Raw genomic sequence first — 9,596 nt, 5'->3', positions numbered from 1 at the left:
AGAACACTAACTACCACAAACATAAAACAAAACCCTTATTATTATTATTACCCTGCTAAACTACAAAAAGAAGCCCATACCTACAATTTCATTATTATCTATCAATATATTACATCTTCTTTATAACCCATAAACAATAAATTCATTAAAGAACATACATTTTCAGTCCCTACACCCCTTCTTCCCTATTTTAATTCAATTCAGTCCAGACCTATACCAAAAATTCTCAGCAATATCCATTCCATTCTTACAAAGCCATTATTTACCGAATAAAAAGATTATATTCTATCCAGATCACTATCTTGTCCTAAATTCTTTCTCCAGCTTTCTGTTGTATCAATCTTTTTCTTCTCCACCTGTGTCTTAAATTTTTGTACTCATCCAATCTCAATTTCAAGCTTTCCTTTTGCTTTTACTTTTGCTTTTTCCATAGTCCATCTGCCTTTCTTTTATAGATTTTAAAGTCCTTTCCACAGTCTCTTAACTTTTTGCTTTTAGTACCCTTCTTTCCTTCTCTTAGCACAGTTTTTATAAGATCTCCTTTTTTCCTTTCTGCTTTCTTCTTTAATCTTAGGCCCCTGCCACACGGCAGGGGAAAAGCCGGCAAAAAGCGTGGCTTTTAAAAGCCGCGCCAAAGTTGAAACGGCGCGGCAGGATCCCACGGATCCCCTGGCCGCGCCGCCTTTTCTCCCCGGCACGATCAGACGCCGGGGAGAAATCACAGAGCTGACGGCAGGCCAGCCGAACTGCGCATGTCAGAGCATACACAGTTTGGCTAGGAGCCCGGGACACGCTGGTGCAAGGACGCGCCGGCGATCAGACTCCCAATTTGAGGCGCACCAAGGAGATGAACCACCTTGGTAGGTGGTTCCAACTTGATGCGCCTTATCGCATGGATGGGCCAGTTCGGGGACGGAAGCACCACGCTTCCCAGATGTTGTGGTGTGATCGCGGCAGTTTGATCCGCCCCCGAACCGTCCTGCTTTTGGCCCAAATTCCCTCGTGTGAACGGGACCTTAATAGATCTTTTCCGTCCTGTCCTATATCAAAATCCATTTCCTTTACTACATTCTGTGTAATTGAAAGCTTCTTGTCTGCTGGCTCCATCTCCTGGCAGCAGCCCTGTATTGCAACTGAGTCTTGTGAATAGCAAGTAAGTTCTTCCATACTTTCATTATTAGCTTGCTCATTCTGTGATTCTCTAAACAGGTCTTTACAAGCAGTTTCCACTGCTTGTTTGATTGTCTTTGAATTTTTTTTTTTGAATTGATCGTAAGTGAGTTCTCCTACAAGCATATTTAAGTCAAACTCTTCTTCGTCCTCTATCGCCGCCATTTTCTATTTCTTCCCGAAGTGCTCCTTTAAACTTTAAATACCTCAGTGGTCAGTTAACATTCAGTAATTTTAGTTGTTCTACAATTCGTTCTTTTAGCATACAATGTTCTGAAAAACTGGTTTTTCCTTTCTCTTGCCCTTTCTCCACGGCAGTCATCTCCCCCCCAGTCCTTCCATAGCCACTTTTCCCAATACTTGGGGGTAATTAAGGGGATTTGGCTCAGAACTGCTTTTCTCTTGGCATGAAATAAACACGAAAGAATCAACTGATGTATACTTGCCAACTAATCAGATTAAAAACAGACGGTTGGTCGCTGCTTAGGGAAGCATGGAACCCTGCTTCCTCCCATTTTCGCTCCCGCTTCTGGGGCAGCACCTCGACACCCCCGCGATCGCCATTGACGGGATTCGAGGTGAAAGCATCCCCTGCATCTTCGCCTCCCTCCAGGCCCCCGGAAGGGGAGCGCCCCCCCCCCCCCCCCCGAACACTCGGGGGTTCTCAAAAGAGCAAAAAGGAAACGGGCTTCTCGGGAGCGTCCCGAAAGAATGCCCGTTCGCAGCGCCGTTCCGCGCCCACGCGCCCACTCCATCAGAATACTGTAACTCGATCTTATAGTGGGCCATCGATCTTAAATGGGCCATCCCAGTGTCCCATGTTCCCATGAGGCAGTTGGTGGCGATGGTGGCTCCTAATTAAAAGCCTGGCAGAAGAGCTCCGTCTTGCAGGCCCTGTGAAACTGTGAAAGGTCCCAGAGGGCCCTGATCTCCTCTGGGAGCTTGTTCCACCAGGTAGGAGCCGCCACTGAAAAGGCCCTGGCCCTGGTTTCCACAAGCCTCTCCTCCCTGGGACCTGGACTCACCAGTTAATGTTGAGCCCCTGACTGTAGCGCTTTCTGGGGTATCAATGCGAAAAGGCAGTCCCTCAGGTATGTCGGACCCTGGCCATATAGGGCTTTAAAGGTAAGTACCAGCACTTTGAAGCAAACTCAGAAAGCTATAGGCAGCCAGTTCAGTGCTTTCAGCACAGGTCGGATGTGCTCCCATCTAGGGAGACCCATCAGAAGTCTGGCTGCACTAGCATTCTGCACTAGCTGCAGCTTCCAAATTTGCGACAAAGGCAGCCCCATGTAGAAAGCGTTACAGTAGTCTAATCTTGAGGTGACCGTCGCATGGATCACTGTAGCCAGGTCGTTGCAGTCGAGATGGGGACCAACTGCAGAATCAGCCGAAGATGGTAAAAAGCCAACCTGGCAGTGGCAGCCATCTGGGCCTCGATAGGTAAGGAGGGATCCAGGAGCACACCCAAACTCCTAACCTCTGACGTAGGCACACCATCGAAGGTCGGGAGAGGGAGCCCCATCCCCTGACCACTCCGACTCAGGCACAGGACCTCTGTCTTTGCTGGATTTAGCTTCAGCCAGCTCAATCTAAGCCAATCAGCCATGGCTTGCAAAGCCCGGTTATGTTATTATATGTTATATTTATTATATGTATTATATGTTATAATAAAACAATTTAATCCAACACATAGTGAAGTAATGATAGAGATTCAATAGAATTTATAAACATATAAAGTAGAAGATATCAGAACATATTCTACAAGGCATGAACAATCCAAAAAGCAATCAGCATCAACAATTGAAGGACCATCTAATGATGAATACATAATACACAATGTACAAGCTGAAGTCCTCCTGTACATGCACAATCTCCAGGTAGATCTCCTATGGTGCTTAGAACAAGGACTTCAAGTAGAAATCTATCATCAGCTGAGCAAACCGGGTGGCAGGAGAGGGCAGCCCAGCTGGGATCCCTGTACCTGCAGGGAGCACATCACTCCCTGCAGGCGCAGCTCTGCACAGCCTTCTCCTGCAGCTTAGTTTCGGGCTCGTATATTTTTACCAGAATTTATGGTTCTGGTCTATTGGACCTGAAAATTTGGGGGATTTCTGAAAAATCCCAGATTTGAATATCGGTATTGGGATCTGGGATTTTTCAGGAATCCTACAATTTTTTTGGATCCAATAGACCTGAACTGAAAAGAATTGGTTAAAAAATGGCACACAACTAATAAACCCCCCTCTCTCCTTCTTCTTCTTCTTCATCATCATCAATCATTATAATAATATTAATATAAAAATATATACATACAATATTCTCTACATATAAACTCTACATACAATATTCTGACTTGGCATGAGGCAGCTTCATGTGTCCGTGTGGCCTACCTTTTCTGCTTAACGTGAGAGATGACAAATTTTTATATATACTGCCGTTTGCATTGTGACAGGAGTTCTCTGTGGATAAATGGTTTAAAATAACTTCTGAATCTTTAGTTGATTAAAAAAAACATGCAGTAGACTCTGCTAATAGAGTGACAATATACTTGACTACAAAAGGCACAGAAGCAAATAAGTAATACCTCCATTACTATCCAAAGGTATTGGTTGTCCATACCAGAAATATTTATCTATGTCATCTAGCAAAAAGTACACATAAGTGTCATTATTTCAAAGGGAGAATGAAGTACTTCCTTCACGCTCTACCAGTGAAATCTATGGAATTTTAAAGTGTTTCACTTTGGGTACACTGTCATATATCGATAACATCATCATCTTTTTTGTTGTTGTTAAGTACGAGACTCAACGCAGCTTTTCCAAAACAGCTTTATTTGATAGGTGAAGAATGAACACAAACATATGGAGCAACAGGCTCCCATTTAAACTGTGCGGGGTTCTGTAACCACGCCCATCTGTCAAATAACAACCAATTATTAAACAGAGATAAAGACCAATCAACTATGTTCCCTCCAGAACCTTTCCTGTGTTGTGGTTGGATGAGCTGTTTGTAGTACCCAATCAGAATGTGTACTTTAGGATACTGGAGAGAGATAGAGCTTCTAGACCAAGCTCAATACCTTGTAATGTAATACACAACACCCCTCCCCCCTAAGAGGAAAACACCCTTGAGCATACAAAATCCTTTAAGTATGCCGGTCGCTGCCAGCAGCGTTGCGACCGCCTCAATACCTCAGTTGTTGGGGGAGTTTCCACTTCCCTATGTGGGGAACGGGCCTGATCTGTTGTGGGACAGGGAGTCTTGGTGTCTGGCCCACTGTCTCCTACCCTGGTTGGTTCTTCTTCATGGGAGCCCTTGGTTTCCTCGGCCTCCGATAACTCTGTTGGCTTAGGGGTGTCTGGTTCCTCTGTGGTGACTTCGGAGTCTGTGTCAGCCCACTGCCTCCTCAGCTGGTCTATATGCTGCTTCAGGGTGTGGCCGTCAGAGGTTCTCACTAGATAGGTGAATGTGCCGATTACCTCTGAAACAGTCACCGGGACCCAACGATGTCCAGGTCCATAATTTCATGCAAATACAGCGTCTCCTGAAACGAAGGATCAAGGCGGCTCTGTGGACTCACGGCATGTTGGCTTGTCCTCAGTCAGGTCTGGGTACAGGCGATCAAGCAATGTGGTTAGGCGCCAGCCCATCAGTAGTTTTGCCGGACTCCTCCCCATTGCTGCGTGTGGAGTGACGTACTGCGATAGGAGGAACGACGCCACCTTTTGGTTCCAGTTCCCTTGCACCAAAAACCCGAAGAGTGTCCTTTGTGGTCTGCACCATTCTTTCAGCCTGTCCATTTGTTGCTGGGTGGAATGGTGCGGACGTGATATGTTGAATCAGGTTAGCCGTCAGGAACTCTGCGAACTCGGCTGAGGTGAACGAGGTTCCGTTGTCAGACACCAATGTATCTGGCAGCCCATGTGTTGCAAACAGGCGGCATAGGGCAGCTATCACTGTTGAGGAGGTCATCTTGGATGTCAGAATGACCTCAAGCCATTTTGAGTATGAGTCAACAATGATCAGGAAAACCTGACCCTGAAAAGGCCCTGCAAAATCCACATGCAGTCTCGACCAGGGCCGATGGGTGGTCTCCCAGTGGTGGATTGGAGCATGTGGGGGGTTGGGTCTTCATATCTGGCACTGGTGGCACTGGTTTACCCACTCTTCGATTTCCTGATCAATTTTGGACCACCAAACATATCCCCGGGCCAGGGCCTTCATTCTGACCATACCCGGGTGACACTCATGCAATGCCTCTAATACTCTCCTACGCAGTTTGGGTGGCACCACCACCCTACTCCCCCATAGCAAACAGCCCTTATGAACAGACAACTCCAATTGCCTTGTGCTATAAGGCAGAAATTCCTGTGAAACTCGCCCCGCCGGCCACCCCCTCCATACCCAGTTAAGAACCCGGGCAATTGTGGAGTCTTTTGCAGACGCAGCTGCAACATCAGAGGCGTGTACCGGTGGCTGCAGCAGTTCTTCAATAGCCAGGACCTCACATGCTGGTGCAGGGTCAGAGTCCAGTCCTGGAATGGGGCAGCGGCTAGGGCATCCACGTGCGCAATGGCCTTGCCTGGCTGGTGCTCAAGTTCAAAGTCATAAGCAGATAAGAAAACTGCCCACTGCAACATGTGGGGGACATAATCTGGGGAGTTTGCCGGTCCGGCGCAAACAGGCCCAGCAGTGGTTTGTGGTCTGTCACAAGGAGGAAATGGTGACCATACAAAAAGTCATGGAATTTCTTAATTCCAGCCACCAATGCGAGTCCTTCCTTATCGAACTGAGCATAGTTTCTCTCAGCCGCTGTTAGTGTCCTCGAGTAGTAAGCGATCAGCACTTCCCACCCGTCCACCATTACATGGCTCAGAACAGCACCCACACCAAACGGGGAAGCGTCCGCTGCTAGGACCAATGGCTTGTTTTCATTGTAGTGCATCAGCACAGCCTTAGAGGATAGCAGCTCTTTTATGGCTCCAAACGCCCGCTCCTGTCGTGGTCCCCACTCCCACTTAGCTCCCTTGTTTAACAATTTATGCAAAGGTTCTGCAACTGAAGCTTTGTGTGGTAAAAATGTATGGTAAAAATTTAATATACCTAAGAATGATTGCAGCTCTTTTTTTGATTCAGGACGTGGCACATTTCTGATGGCGGCAACCTTTCCCGCCATAGGATGTACCTCGTGCTCATCAATGAGGAACCCCAAAAACTCAACCTGGGGGACCCCTAAGTGACATTTGGATTTCTTTACTTTTAGGCCCACCCCCTGAAACCGGCCAAAGGGCAGAAGGAAAAGAGGCACGGAAGAGACCCTCCCATAATAGCTTGCTCTCTAGGGAGCCTTACAAACAGACACCATTCACACAGTTCCCTCATTGGATCCTCAGGATGGAATCGTCTTTCCACGTCCGTGGCACCAAGAAGAGGGTATTCTCGCGAGGCCACGGGACCAGCCCGACACTGCTGCGCCAAATCTGTTAGCCGAACTGCTTATCTATGCAGTGGCTAGACTAAATGAATAGGGGTTCTTGGTCTATAGGAAATGCTTATTTACTGTTGTAATGATTTGTTAACTCTTGTATGTGCATGCTAATTTAATGCCATTCACATATCTTTCTTACATCCAATCTCAGTTATAATCACCCCGTACAGATGCATCTTGGCTCTAAATGACCCTTCCTGACAACAGCCCCCCCATAAGTAATGGTTGACGAGGTTCTGCTCCACTGTTATCTGCAGAAGTGTATTTGCACACGAAAGCTTATCCATGAACAAAACTTTGTTGGTCTGAAAGGTACCACTGGACTCAAACTTAGTTCTGCTGCTTCAGACCAACATGGCTACCCCATCTGAATTTGTAACTTAACAGTTACTACTACAGACAAATTCAGAGGTAACATCCATGCAACGTCTCCTGAATGTTCAAGCTGTATGGAAACTGTATGCAAGTGTATATATAGTATATGTATATTAATTCTTCAAAGACATACCACCCTTGTTTTCTACCCTCCCAACTTTTCCTTGAGATGAAGCTCTCTTCTGAATCTTTCTCTGAAATGTGCAATCAGAGAAAACTCTACCACGTCAGCCAACATGTTTTGGAGATGTGGAAGGGAACCCCCCCCAAGGGATCCTTCCCTCATCCTCCAATCTTCCTCTGCTACAGACAAGAACTTCTGAATCAGGCAAGTATGAACGAATACCTACCCTAGACTCCAAGTAACTAAGAAACTATTTTATATTCTTTCTGTAATGCTAAAGGAACCTTGTATGTAAGTGTATGTAAGTGTGTGTGATTCTGTTTTTGTATGCATGTGAAACCAAATATTATTCAGTAAAGAGAACAACTGATTTTACTACAACAACCTTGTCACATTGTCTCTTTGGGTAGGATCCTCAGTCGAAATCCGATTTCTGTTTACACCACCCTTAGGCGCTCCATTAACTCTGTTTCGTTAGCCCCAGCAATCAACACGTCATCAAAATAGGGTACTACCCCTGGCAGGTCTTGTAACAGTCCTTCCATCAATCCCTGGAAAATACCTGGGGCCACATTCACCCCGAACTGTAACCTGTTTATTTTTAAGGTGCCCCGATGAGTAACTATAGTTTGTGCTTCAGTAGCCTTCTGATCAACCGGCAATTGTTGATAGGCCTGGACGAGGTCTAATTTTGTAAACAGTTTTCCCCCTCCCAGAGATACCAGCACATGGCTTATGACTGGCACCGGGTAGGAATGTTGCTGTAATGCTCTATTTATCATACATTTATAATCAGCACATATTCTCACAGACCCATCAGGTTTAACCAATGTTACAATTGGTGTTTCCCATTTCGCATAGTATACCTTGTGAAATCAGTTTCTCTAACTCAGCCTCAATTTTCGGCCTCAGAGATATCAGAACCTTACAATACTTTAAACGGATGGGTGCCACTGAGGGGTCCAAGTCAAGAGTTACTGGTGGCCCCGTATACCTTCCCAGCGATCCATCAAACACCTCAGGAAACTCAGCATAAATTGAATGCAATTTATTTACGCATACCTGGTTGACTCCTGTAATAGCAATGCTGAGGGTCTCAAACCAGTCCAGCCCTAACAGGCCGGCCCGGCGACCCTCAGCAACAAGGACATTCAACAACTCCTTGTGACCCTTACATTGTACCTCAAAATTGGCCTCCCTGGCCACAGGGATGTGATGTCCTTGGAAATCTGACAAGTGTACAGAGGTTGGCTGCAACCAACAATGGCTCTGCTGTGGAAACAAACGCTGTAAAGTTTTCGACGAGATGACGGTTACTGCAGCCCAGGAGACTTGTCCTGGCCGCAGGGCCCTCAGGCGGCAGGGAGGGAAAGCAGCGGCGCCCACCCGCCTCTCTTCACATGCCTGAGTCAGCAGCACAGAGGCGCAGAAAGTGGCTGAGAGCGGCCGGAGTGCAGTGAGAGAAGAGTCCAAGAGTGCCTGCTCGCTCGCCTGGTCCCGGCTGGCCAATGAGGCAGCAGAAAGGACTGGTGGCTTTAAAAGAGCCGCGTGCACTTAGCTGCAGGCAGGCACCGCCAAGTGGCCCAGGCGCAGAAAGAGGGGCATCACGGGGGCAGGAGGGGTGGGGGTGGGGCTGCCAAGCAGATGGGGATCCGCTCACACCAAGCCCTCAGAGATGCCTGCAATTCTGTACACAATTAGGGGGTGGCCGTGCCTGGGATCGAGCTATAGGACAGGCATGCTAGAGTCCTTCATCTCTTCCTAGAGGTAACGTCTAGAGACTACAAACTTTATTGGGTATATTGGGGGCTAAATTGTTTTGCAATGGATCGAGCTCAGCAGAAGTTTAGGAGAGGGAGTGAGCAGGTTTCCTATGAAACGCAGGTTGCTGCTGGTAAACCACCAGCACCCCAATTTAGGCAGATATTATTGAGCAGCTCTGGTTGAATTTCCACATCATTGGTTGTTGGTGGAACTATAGCAATCATTTGCAAATGAATTTCTCTGTGTGGGACAAGCCAGGTGTGGCTTTTCAGGAAGACAATGGATGGTGCTAACAGGCAGCATCCTGGGAAGGGGCTACATAAAGCCCTTCCTGCTCTTCTCAGCCAGAGACTGTTTGACATTTGCCCTCAGAGAAAGGTGTTCAGCAGCAACTTGTGTGTTTTAATGGGGGCATGCCACAATCCAGCATTGTTCCCCTCTCCCACACAAAAGATCAGGCCCAGAGCAAGGAGTAAGAGAGGTTTCAGAGGAGAAGTGGATGGAAAAGCATGACCGAGTGGATGACAACACAAAGAAACATCTGAACTATGAGACCAAGGGGGTGTGAGAAGAACCAGCTGGGGGTTGTAGCCTTGAAGGAGATCCACAGGAGAGTACCAAGGTGCCTTTGTAAGAACAGGGAGAGAAACAGACACAGGCACCTCCACACGT

The 9,596-nt window shown here is 47.1% G+C and overlaps 1 pseudogene; it reads right to left on the bottom strand.

The window, feature by feature from the left end:
* Positions 1-4,730: 4,730 nt before the first annotated feature.
* LOC107108205 lies at positions 4,731-6,118 on the bottom strand (annotated as a pseudogene).
* Between the last annotated feature and the right edge of the window lie 3,478 nt (positions 6,119-9,596).

The sequence above is a fragment of the Gekko japonicus genome, unplaced genomic scaffold (assembly GCF_001447785.1).
Source record: "Gekko japonicus isolate JY-2015 unplaced genomic scaffold, Gekko_japonicus_V1.1 scaffold1710, whole genome shotgun sequence".
In the NCBI taxonomy this organism is placed as follows: domain Eukaryota; kingdom Metazoa; phylum Chordata; class Lepidosauria; order Squamata; family Gekkonidae; genus Gekko; species Gekko japonicus.
The sequence above is the reverse complement of the archived record's forward strand: the minus strand, read 5'-3'. Positions and strand labels throughout refer to the sequence as shown.